The 13,112-nt window shown below is 35.8% G+C and overlaps 1 protein-coding gene across 2 annotated transcripts in view; it reads left to right on the top strand.

The window, feature by feature from the left end:
• Positions 1–6,051, top strand: part of LOC115209267 (trophoblast glycoprotein) — a 16,161-nt gene extending 10,110 nt beyond the window's left edge. The window contains exon 2 of one of the 2 annotated variants that reach the window (XM_036501155.1): positions 6,035–6,051. The gene's annotated coding sequence lies outside the window, so the exon portion shown is untranslated. Of the gene's footprint in view, positions 1–4,686; positions 5,567–6,034 lie in introns of those variants that run through there. The other variant, XM_029777569.2, reaches the window with a different exon arrangement.
• The last annotated feature ends 7,061 nt before the right edge of the window (positions 6,052–13,112 follow it).

Here is a 13,112-nt window from a genome sequence, read left to right as displayed (position 1 = left end):
GGTAATGAGAAATCTATGTAAAATAAAATCTGTAGGAAATTGTAATATGAATTTTTCAAAGAACCATCTTTATTTCATTTCTATTAATTGTCCTGGAACCCTGTTCCTATTTAAACATATATTCTGTTCAATAGCTTCTGATTTTATTTCATATTGTTAATATTCCCATTCAAGTATGATAATGGTGACTCAAAATATAGAACACACTCTTAACCAGTCTGATTTATATTTATCTGCTGTTCCCCCCAACCCTCTCATTGTACCCCTTCCTGTTCTGAAAATGAATGGACCAATAAACATAGTTGTCCTATTTCAGGTTTGTCAGGATTGTACATAATTGTTATGGAGCTAAATATAGCTCTGGGTAAACCTAACTAATAATCCATGACTGAATAGAAAAAATAGAGCTTAATGCATGTAGAAATTTTATTGTTCTTTTGTTGGTTTATACTTGTTCAGTGGTGAATATTTATCAGTTTGATTAAAATATATCTCATCTGTTTAAAATATGCATACAATAACAGATTAACAACCATAATAAACTCTGGGCTTTTCCATTCATTCATAGTGCAACAAAATAAATTTTAAAATGTATAATATTTATTCTGCTTTTTAAAAAATGTAAAATTTCCAATTTTTGAGATTTACCCAATGCACCTTTACCTTTGTGATTTGAGAATCTTGTCTTTCATAAAACTATTGCTCTGTTTTCCTTTTGCTTATATCATGTGTGTCTATAAACAAAGGCTATTAGTCTCAGGTTTTGTATGGCATAAAAGTAAAAACCAGGAGAAAAAAATGATGCCAAAGTTTCTATTCTGTTATTTTTATCTTAATCTTCATGAAATTTAAAATTAGATATCACAGTTTTCTCTCACTCATGTCCAGATGGAAGTTATTAAATAAAGTCTATTTTTTTCTGAATCATTGCTGTTAGAAATCATTTTTGTTTCTGTGCCTAGCACTGAAATGTTCTCATTTCTTCCATATCATTGTCTTCTGTAAGAGAACTTCTTCTAATGATATTAATTTATTTTTGCTTTCTCTGTGCTCAATGTTTCCCGTCATTCTTATCCAGCTTTGCTCTGTTGCTATTATTAAACCAAATCTTTTCTTGCATAAAGCTAGTATTTTTGAACAAAAGTAATTATCCATGTTTTGCTCTGATGTCTTTTCACTGAATTATTTCAACACAAAACAATACAACCTCAACAATAGTTTGTTGATTATTGATTGTAAACCTAAACTTAGTAAATAGAAAAAAACAAAATCTTTTTTTTTTTTTTAGCTTTTATTGCTTACTTTTTCAAAATTTGCATTCATAAACTCTAATCATTGTAGAACATAACTATTCCATGGTGGAAATCGTCATGATGATGATGATAGAAAAGTGTGATGTGAATAAAAAACTAGACTAACAACTCAGGAGTTCATATCCAATATAGGAATTTGGGGGTTTATACACACACACACACACACACTCATATACATACGTACAGGAGTATATAATTTTATACCAGATTTTCTGTCTATTTTTTAGATAACTATTTTTTCCAGCAGAAAGTTATCTTCTATTCATTTAAACTTCTCAATTCATTGATTAGTTCCAATTTTATGAACTTCTTTAATTTATGGAGGTATGATTATCATCATGTTTGCTATGTATACATGTGTTGCAAAACTCTTCAATTAATGTAAATGAAAAGAAAATATTTGTTTTTAAAAATAATTTTCAATTGAGATACATGGTATACATTAGACATTTACTTCCATACCAGGGAGAGACAAAAGGGCTATAATTTTTATTTAACTTGAAATGACTTTCCAACAGAGAAGCATAGAGTGAAAATGAGACTGCTAAACAACAAAACTTTTAGTAAAACTCATATACACACAAAAGAATATTTTAACATTTTAAAATGCTAATTTAAATGTTACTGTTACAACAACAACACACTTTTTTTGTTGAAAAAACAAGTCAAATTTAATTGGTGAAAGTGTTGTTTTGAGCAACACTGACAGGAAAAGCAATTTTTTCACTAGCACTTTTAAGAGGAGCTAAATATATGTGACCAAGCAGAGAAAAATCTACATAGCAGAAATATGTAACAAAAATATTATATACCTCCCTACCTGATGACTTTACTCAAGAGCAAACAAGAAGGAAGTCACATATCTTTGCATCACAACTTTCCACCACCACTACCACCTGAAAAAAAAAGGCTTTTTTTTATGCCCTTAAAGCAACATCTGGAGGTTTGCCATAACCAGTGTCTGAAGTGATGTCTCTTCTCATGGTTGAAATAAGGCTTAAGGCCTAGTTTGTTTAAACTGAGGACAGAGCAAGAAAGCAAGCTAAATTGATGACTACCTTTTGCAAAACAGTATGGATATGTGTGAGTGCAGAAGTGACTAGAAATGGTATGGGCAGGAGAGGTTTATGTAGATATCCAAGTCTTAATGATCCCCAAAGCCTGCAGGGCCAATTCAGAGCTGTACCAAACTGGGGGTGCAGAAATAACATCAGTGAGACTGGCAATGCAAGGTAGAAGCCAAGCTGCTTGTGTGACAATAAGGTCCTTTTCAGCAGCTCTTTCTGGAAGAATTCAAGAATCAGGAACAGCAGAGACAGTGTCAACAATAGCAGGCCACTGAAATTCCTTTTTCCAAAGCACCACTTGTCAAGGTTACCAAAATAACAGAATAGACCACCTCTTAAAAGCTAGCAATCAAGGACTCCTCTCCTCCTGCCTTGATTAACAACACAATCCCATTGTTTTGTGATGTAGAGCAGATAAACAATGGAATGAGGTGAAAGACTATCAAAGTCAGTGGAAAGAGTAAAATCAAAAAAGAAAAAGACCCTTAAAAAGCGAAGTTTACCTCCTTAAGGAAGGTGAGTGGAATGTGTGAAGGACGCCATCTCCCTCTGGAAACTTGTAATTTTTTACATATATAGTGAATGATCAACTGATAGATTTTTTATTAGATGCTTTGCAACATGATCTTGGAAAAGATCAAATGCAGATTTGCAAGGAGATGGACTCTGATTATGTAAAGCATAAAAACAATAAACTGCTAATAAAAACTGAATTAAATTAATGAACTGTTGTATCTTAACTATCCAGAGTGCATGGGTCCTTTCTTACTCATTCCCACACAAGCACTTTTGCAACTAAGCCTTTTGGGTGCATTGATAAAAATAAAGTACCAGTTTAATACTGGGATTAATGAATTAACTAGCATCCTCCTCCTCTCAAAACAGTTGGCTTTGTGCCTGAATTTGAAATAATTATTTTTAGGTTAAGGGCAATGAAATCACTGAGTGCTAGACAAAATTGCAGTTAGTAGTTGTTTTCCTTTATATTCTATGTTCGAATCCTGCCAAGTTCAAATTTGACTTTCATTCTATGTGAGTTGAGAAAATAAAGTTTGAGTTAAGTACTGATTTAACTTTATCAGCTATATCCATTTACCTGATTATTATTATTAGGCCATCCAGGTCGACTTTGCCTTTCATCCTTTTGGGGTCGATAAATTAAGTACCAGTGAAACACTGGAGTTGATGTGATTGACTAGTCCTTTCCCATAAAATTTCAGGCCTTGTGCCTTCAATAGAAAGAATTATTATTATCATTCTGGAGTAGTAGATTGGTAAATCTGTTTCAGTGTTTGACAAACTGCCGTGTGATATTTAGTTATGGCTTTTTATGTTCTAAGTTCAAATCCCACCAAAGTCAACTTTGCCTTTCATCTTTTTGAGGTTGATAAAATAAACTAGCAGCTGAGTACTCATTGATATAATCAACTGCTCCCTCCCTCAAGTTTCTGGTCTTTCTTGATAAAAAGAAATTATTATGGTTAAAATTATTGGAATGGACAAAATGCTCTGTGACATTTCTTTGGGCTCTTAACATTCTGAGTTAAAATACCACTGAGGTTTATTTTGCCTTTCATTCTTCCGGGATCAATAAAATAAAGTATTAGTCAAACACTGGGGTTCAGTGGTCTTGACAAACCAATTCCCCTTCAAAATGACTGGGCTTGTACTTAAATGAGAAATCATTATTATCATTCTAACAGTTGTTATTATTTCATTGTTGTTATCCTCAACACCATAATGGCATGGTTGTGTTAAGATAGTGTTACCAAAAGAATCATATTGACATGAAACACACTGAATCTTCAGTTTATATCTAACTTCAACTTATAATCTCACACACCAAATTGATATTGAAAATTTGAATTGACCTACCTGTACACTTTCAATTATTTTTCGTCTTTAGACTTGCACTAAACAATTTTAGTAGTTTTTACTTAAAGTGTCTTGGAATGTTTTGTGATAATAGTTTTAAATCTCACTTTTTTATGCTGACATCTGTAGTGGTATGTTAACCATTCTACTATCTCTGTCAATGTCGAATATACAAGTAAAATTTTGTTTATAAGTAATTTCTCTCTCTGTTACAAATGAAACTTAAAACAGATAACACAAAGAGGAATATGTAACATGCTGACTTTTAATATATACTATGTGATATATAATGAAATATGTGATGCGTGTCATGATATATAATGAAATATGTATTACTATGTCATGATACAATGTGTGTGATTAATAATATACTAAATGATGTATAGACTGTACTACTATATATATATATATATATCTTTTTTTTTTTTTAGTATTGCCAAAGGAAATAGGGAAGCACCTATAACCCTTTTGAGGTCCTCTAGGACTGGTAAGAGGAAGTTATCCTCTGATTGGAAAGCTACCCTAAATGTTTAAAACAGTAAATTTGGCTAAAGGTATCCAAAGGCCAGGCAGTAGTGTTAAACTGGGCAAGGAATTAACTCTACCATTCAAATATGCAGTATATGATGAAAGAACTCGTGTGATGTGTACACATAAATACATTTGACTTTTTAAACTGTGTGATATATACTGTATGAAGTATAGCATGTTGTACCATATAACACACTTTGGGATATATAAAGCACACAACACCCAACTCACTGTGTGATAATAACACTACATGATATAAATATATAACATGTCACCTGCTATGTGATATATAAATTATTTTTATCTTGAAATTATTTCCATTTATCATCCATTCAATCATATTTTAATTTTCTTTGACAGTCTTCTAGTCTACTGTGATAGCCATGGACTTTTCCCTTCATTTGGAAGAGAATATCAGCCTGTTACAAAATGAGAATCTTACGTTTCTTTTTCATCTTTAAAACAGATTATTCATGTACTTAGCTTGTTTTTGTTGTTTTGGCAACCATCTCTCTGTCTTCTTTGAATCTCAAGAACACTTAAAATGGAAGAAACAAACAACCCATTTGTGTGTTTATATCCCACTGGCCCTTTTTTTTTTTTTTTTTGCTAAGACACTTAATTCCAGATTTGCTCTTTTTTTTTTTTTTTTTTTTCAGTGCTCACTTTTTAAGGAGACTTCCCTATGACAGTACAACATCTAAAAAGGGATAACACTGCAGAAACCTAATTTGAGCAGTGGCTCTTTGGAGACTTGTAGTCCACGAAGAGTTTATTGTATTCTTTTTCTCTAGCATGCAAACTCTGTGCTGCAATAGCACATAAAAATTCATATCAAAATTTACTTCCAATTAAACAATAATAGTATTATATGTGTGTCTGTGCATGTTGTGTGTGTATGTGTGTGCGTGTGTGTAATTAATATTATATACATGTGTATATATTTCATACTTAACATTTAAAACAATATTTTAGTTGTATATTCAAAATGATGCATATCTCTATGATATTATAAAAGTATTTTTGTAGTTGGGCCATTTTTTCTATTGTCCATAGTTGGTATATTACTCCATTTTATAACTATATCATACATCTTTTGTGTAAAAAGTTGTTTTTTGAAAATTATCTAGATATTTTTGATGTTAGTTTAGAACTTTTCATATTTCTATCTTTTATCCTCATTGATGTATTTTTTGACTATATTTATTTACTCTAATCTGCCATTTTATTCCATGCTTGCCTTTACAGTTGTAAGTAATAACTTTCTTTTTCGTAATAAATATTTTAATATTGCTGCTGCTACCATCACCATGATAAATGATAAATAAAATTTATTAACTCGCTAATTTGTTTCTGGAGTTATTTTTTAAACTTTCATTTTTTTTTTTCTTATTGTTGATATTGTTACTACTACAATTTTTCATAATTCAATTAATTATATGATTATTGAATTATGTGCAGCAATAAATAATTGTTGTTTGAGCATGATATAATTCACATGCAATTCCATTATCTGTTAAGTTATTGGAAAGCTACTTACAAAAGGGTGCTGTAAAGTTCCTGTCTTAAAGGTATCATGATAGGCCTGCTTAGACACCTAACCTTCTTCTACAGGGCTTAGAAACACTGAGGGACTGCTACAATAAGTGTGTGAATCTGAGAGGAGTGTATCTTGAATAAAATCATTGTATTGTATTTTCTTTTACCCAAAACCAGGAACTTTTCAGCACCCGCCTCTTAAAACCTCACATGCAATTTTCAGCTGTATTTTTTTATGCGTACATGGAAGTATTTTTGTTGAGCAGTGCAACCTAATAAAATACTTAGCAACTATACTGTGGTACTGGTTCTTATCTCAGTAAACAGTATCCTGCAGGATACTTATTTACATCTAAGTAGACTGGGCTGTTGGCAACTATATATCAGTTACACATTGAGTATATTTTTACCAACAGCTGTAAATGAACCTTCAGGCACTGGTCAGCTGCATCACTTGTAATAAGGTATGATAAATAAAAACACTTAATAACTGGAAGATGCCTTAATTAAAGGTCTGTGATGATGTGAAATCAGACCTGAGGATGTTGAAATTCATAATTGAAATAACATAGAATGAAGGCAATGAATGCCATGCCATACTTCTGACTTGTTCAACCCATGCCACTATACAAAGATGGAATGTTAATAACATCAAATATATACTGGTCTCAGAGGATTTGAGAAAGCTATGGATACTTCCCCTCCCGCCAAAAGCAAAAAAAATAAACAAAAAATAGTACTGGTAATAGGACATGAAACATTAACTTCTTAGTTGTCTAGTCCTCTGTCAATACAGCCTTGTTCTATGATTTCAGGTTTAATTTCAATGAAATTTTCTTGATTAGTAAGAATTTAAATAATTATTCAATTACAAAAAAACATGCTAGATGTGTAATGTCAGTGTGCATACTTGACAGGGTGGAAGTACCTTGAGAGAAAAGTTGGACCTAAGAAGCATCAGATGTGGTGTGCAAGAGAGACGACTGCACTGGTATGGTCATGTGGTGAGAATGGATGAGGATAGCTGTGTGAAAAAGTGCCACACCCTAGCAGTTGAAGGAACCTGTGGAAGAGGTAGACGCAGGAAGACCTAGGATGAGGTGGTAAAGCACGACCTTCGAACATTAGGCCTCACCGAAGCAATGACTAGTGATCATGACCTTTGGAAATATGCAGTGCATGAGAAGACCCGGCAAGCCAAGTGAGACCATAACCCGTAGCCTATGCCAGGGGTGTAACCAGCCCACTTATATGTACCTTTCCTTCATTGGACACTAAACTCTGCTTGCGAAGGCCTGTTGAGGCAAGTGAAATCGAAATTGAATCAAATTCGATGACTGGCACCCGTGCCAGTGGAGCACTAAAGCACCATCCTAGCATGATCGTTGCCAGTGCATGAGAAGACCCAGCAAGCCAAGTGAGACCATAACCAGTAGCCTATGCCAGGGGTGTAACCAGTCCACTTATATGTACCTTTCCTTCATTGGACACTAAACTCTGCTTGCGAAGACCTGTTGAGGCAAGTGAAATCGAAATTGAATCAAATTTGATGACTGGCACCCGTGCCAGTGGAGCACTAAGAGCACCATCCAAGCATGATCGTTGCTAGTGCAGCTGACTGGCTTCCATGCCGGTGGCATGTAAAAAGTACTATTTGTGTGGAATCATTACCAGCGTAGCCTTACTGGCACGTGAAAAAACATTCAAGCGAGGTCCTTGCCAGTGCTGCTGGACTGGCTCCTGTGCAGGTGGTATTAAAAAACACCATTTGAGTGTGGCCATTGCCAGTACCGCTTGACTGGCACTTGTACCAGTGGCATCTAAAAGCACCCTCTACACTCTCGGAGTGGTTCGCATGAGGAAGGACATCCAGCTGTAGAAACTCTGCCAGATCAGTTTGGAGCCTTGTGTAGCCATCTGGCTCACCAGTCTTTAGTCAAATCATCCAACCCATGCTAGCATGGAAAGTGGACGTTAAACGATGATGATGATGATGATGATTTTTCCTTGTAATTCAGGAAAGCTCAGAATCCTAAGTGGTAAGATCAGTAAGAAAAACAATATAAAGAGCTGAAGTTTAGTGTATTAACCCTTTTAACATCAATGTATTTGCATTCACATGTAACATGAATAATATTTCATTTAGTTATTACTAGTATGGATGGATAGGGGACTAGCCAACTCTGAAGGGTAGAGGCCATTAAAATAGTGAGAGAAAAGATCGAGAGAGGAGACAGCATGTCCGTGGGGAAAACTGGATTGTCTCTGGAGTGTCAATCAGCTGAATGATCTCTCCCTGGATGTGATTCAGAAACTCTGTGCATAGCAGCACTAATGTGGGAGCAGTCCTCTTTTGTGAGTTTCACTTGAATCTTGAAGAGAAAGAGCGGTTGAAATATCTCTTGGCCCTAGAGGGAAGGTCTAATCTTTGAGATGTGATCCTGACTATACTAAGGCTGTGCTTTTGTCACTTGAGATACTCTGTTGATGTTGGTGCCCAACATGTGGAGTAACTACAAGGGCTGTCATTGAGTGGTGCTCAATGGTGCAATGGTATTTTTTCTGTGTGATTATTGCTTGAGGTTTATTGTTAAAAGAGACAAAGTTGACATGGTCCCATTGAAAGGTGTTTTCAAGATCTTTGTAATGGAATCAATGCAGATTTTGCATGTGGATGGTGTATGGTTAGGGAATGATAGTAGGAAGTGAAGGGTAAAACTAGTTAATATCCTTTTTAGTTTATTAGTAGTTCTACATTATCTCAGACTAAGCACATGTCACATTGTTTGCAGAACTGCATGGCATGCTGAAAATTTGAAGTTTTACTTGAAAGAGCTTCACTTTCATCTCTGTACCTCAGTAATAAATTGCCTGTGCCCTTTTTATTTCCACAATGATAAAAAATTTGATGGGGTTATTGAATGCTGAGCTCTTGTCAGTTTATCAGAACTATGGTCCTATGTGCAGTGAATCCAATTCTACAGATATGCTAGTTGAGGACTATACTACACACCCTAACATCCAATAGTTTACAATAATTTCATTCATTATTATTATTATTAGTATTATTATTATATAATTATCTGGAAATGTTGCTTTTTTCACAATCCAATATACTCCTGTTTTATTCAGTGGCTGTTGCCTTGCTCTCAATCAATCCTGATCTGAAATAGTCTAACCATGTCTTTTTAGTAATATGTAGTACTACACTATCTAATGTATTCTCTTTTCAAGATAGTTGGGTGTTCTTCGAGGGAGATTTAGCTGCTTTTCAAGCAAGTTGGTATTTGGTAAACAACAAAAGATTATTAAATAATACCATTTCATGGAAGTTTTACCAACTGAAATTTCAATCAGATATATCTGTTCAAAATTTTCTTATCCTGAATGGCAGAAAGTAATTTTATATACCAATCTATCTTTTGTTGAGGATGCCATGTTTGAAACTATTTTTTGTTGAGATATGTTGAATTTATTGAGGTAATGTGACTTACAGAAAATACCAGTTCTCTTTTTTTTGGTAGGTATTTAACATCATTATTAGAATAACCATGAAATATAATTTCACGGTTAGATGGTTAACTTTGGACACTTTCATATGTGCTGTTTTGAACATAATTATGATATAGTAAGGCTGGCAACAAAACAGCTAAACATATAAATATGCTTGAGTATAGTGGTGGAATGTTGACTATTTAGTGCAAAAATATTTCCGATATCTCTTCTCACTCTGTCCTATACTACTGAAACATCAATAACTGTTATTTACCCTGACAATGGCAGTCCTTGTCATTCAATGGAAATGGTAGTAAACATCTCTGTTGAACACAGCTCCAGCACAGTGCAATGTGAGAATATGGATATGTGTGGGTATGTGTCTAGGTCATTTGGTGTATGAACCTGTCTGCCTGTATGCATGTGTGTTTGTTTTTCTATGTCTAAGCATGCTTTGAAATATCTGTAGTTGTGTGACTGCTGGATACATGTGTTGGAGGGGTTTTCTGCATATATGTGTTCCCAAGTGTGAATACTAATGTGTGGCTCTGCATGTGTATGAGAATACATGTATATTATTATTAAGGGATGTTACATTGAAGAGTGTGCTGCCACATATGGAAGGCTACATTCATATACTTCATCTCATTAACGTTTTCAGTACATTCATTGAGAAGGGAAAACATATTAGAAGATGGTGGTAATTTAGTTGTGGTGATGGCAGTATTTAGTAGAAAAGGATATGGTGGTAGTATGTTTAATGATGTTTCTGTGTTAAAATTTGATTGACGTTCTACTTGCAACTGCTTTATCTTTTCTCACATATTATATTCAGGAAGCATGTATCCTATTCTGACATATTATATTCAGGAAGCATGTATCCTATATATTTGAGCATTTCAGTGGCAGTAGGGTACAATCCAAAAGGGATTTAACTTTTTTCTCAAGCAGGTTAAGTAACTGTGTTGATTTTGATTGTGGTGTGTAGCCTTGGTCACCTCTGGTCAAGTGAATTTGAAAAATATAGTTCGTAGGTAACTAGTTACTGACCCAGGACTTCAAATATAACTTACCTCTACTTAGATGAAGATTACACTGCACTCTTTGAAGAGTAGTTTATTATATGGAGTCAGTCTGGGCATTTGTGCTATAGTTGTAGTTGTTGTTGCTGTTCTTTATTTAGCCACAGGTCAACCCTGATCGAACAAACCTGTGATGAAGGACATTCCACTTTTTCTTACGTGTTGCTATGTGCAAGGAATTGAAGATCACAATGTCTTCTATTACAGTGTGTGTAGTGATTTGAGTGAGATTTGGTAACTATTTCTAGCAAATTGACAACCACTTATAGGCTCCTTCATTAGTTTGTGAAGTTGTACTAAGTGATGGTAAGGTATGTAATAGTGGTATAACTAATGGAGGTGTGTGTGTAATTGCAGTGATAGTGAGTGATGTGTGTAATGAAGTAATAATGGTAACAGGTATGTGAAATGGTAGAGGAGGGTTTTGTAATAGTGGAAGATATAGATATGTTTGTAGTGATGGTGGTATGTGTAATAGATGGTAGAGATGTGTGTATGTTGTGATGAGGCCAAGTATAGTGATGGTTATGCCAGTCATGTTATCATCATCATTGTCATCGTTTAACGCCTACTTTTCATGTTGGCATGGGTTGGACGGTTTGACTGAGGGCTGGTAAGCCAGAAGGCTGCACCAGGCTCCAATCCGATCTGGCAAAGTTTCTACAGCTGGATGCCCTTCCTAACGCCAACCACTCCAAGAGTGTAGTGGGTGCTTTTTACATGTCACCAGCATGAGGGCCAGTCAGGCGGCACTGGCAATGACCATGCTCAAATGGTGCTTTTTATGTGCCACCGGCACAGGACCATTCAGGCAGTACTGGCATCGGCCACGCTCAAATGGTGCTTTTTACATGCCACCGGCACAGGAGCCAGTCTGGCAGTACTGGCAACAATCACGCCCGAATGGTGCTTTTTATGTGCCACCAGCATGGGACCAGTCAGGCAGCACTGGCATCGGCCACGCTTGAATGGTGCTTTTTATCTGCCACTGGCATAGGTTCCAATCAACAGGCTTCGCAAGCACAGTTTATTGTCCAATGATTGAAGGGTACTCTTAAATGGGTTGATTATGCTGCACTGGTACAGGCCATTTATGGCCTCACTTGGCTTGCCAGGTCTTCTCAAGCACAACATATCTCCAAAGATCTCGGTCACTTATCATCACCTTGGTGAGGCCCAATGTTCAGAGGTCATGCTTCACCACCTCATTCCAAGTCTTCCTGGGTCTACCTTTTCCACAGGTTCCCTCTACTGCTATGGTGTGACACTTTTCACACAGCTGTCCTAATTCATATGCAATACATGACCACCACATCTGATGCTTCTTATGTACAACTTTGGCATACGTTTTGGCATGGTTTCTACGGTTAGATGCCCTTCCTAATGCCAACCACTCTAGAGTCTACTGGGTGCTTTCATGCAGCACCAGTATGGGTACGTTTACATGGCACTGGCATGGGTGCTTTTTATGTAGCACCAGCACCTACAGGCCTGCAAGATTAGGAATACTCAGCTGGAAAGGGATGCAAGAGCAACCACAATTTTACTTAGCTTGACATGTGTTTTTGAGCATAGCAAACTTCTAGGAGTCTCAGTCCCCTGTCATCCCCTCTGTGAGTCCCAATGTCTGTAGATCATTTCTCACCAATTTGTCCCACATCTTCCTGGGTCTACCCTTTCCACATCTTCCCTCTACAATTAGGAATTGGCACCTCTTGATGCAACTGTCTTCATTCATATGTATTACCTTACTGTACCAGTGCAGTGTTCTCTCTTGCACACTATATCTGATGCCTTGTATACCCAGGTTTTTCTCAGAATACTTACACTGTCATATATGTGCACTGACATTACCCATACAGTGAAGCATACTGGTTTCATTTCTTTCAAGCCTATGCATATCCTCAGTAGTAACAGCCTATGTCTCACTGTCATGTAGCATAGTTGTTCATACAGACATCATACAACTTACCTTTCACTCTGATGGAGAGGCCCTTTGCTACTAACAGAGGTAGTAGCTCCTTGAACTTTGCACAGCCTATTCTTATTCTAGCATCTATGCCTTTGGAACAACCTCCCCTACTACTAACTCGGTCACCTAATTAATGGAAACTATCTACTACTTCTAGGGACTCCCCACTGACATTTGAGGGAGTTTAGTTTTTGTACATTCCTGGTGTTTAATGTACCTGCACATCTTCCACATGTAA

This window comes from Octopus sinensis, linkage group LG3 (assembly GCF_006345805.1).
Source record: "Octopus sinensis linkage group LG3, ASM634580v1, whole genome shotgun sequence".
Taxonomy (NCBI): domain Eukaryota; kingdom Metazoa; phylum Mollusca; class Cephalopoda; order Octopoda; family Octopodidae; genus Octopus; species Octopus sinensis.
The sequence above is the reverse complement of the archived record's forward strand: the minus strand, read 5'-3'. Positions and strand labels throughout refer to the sequence as shown.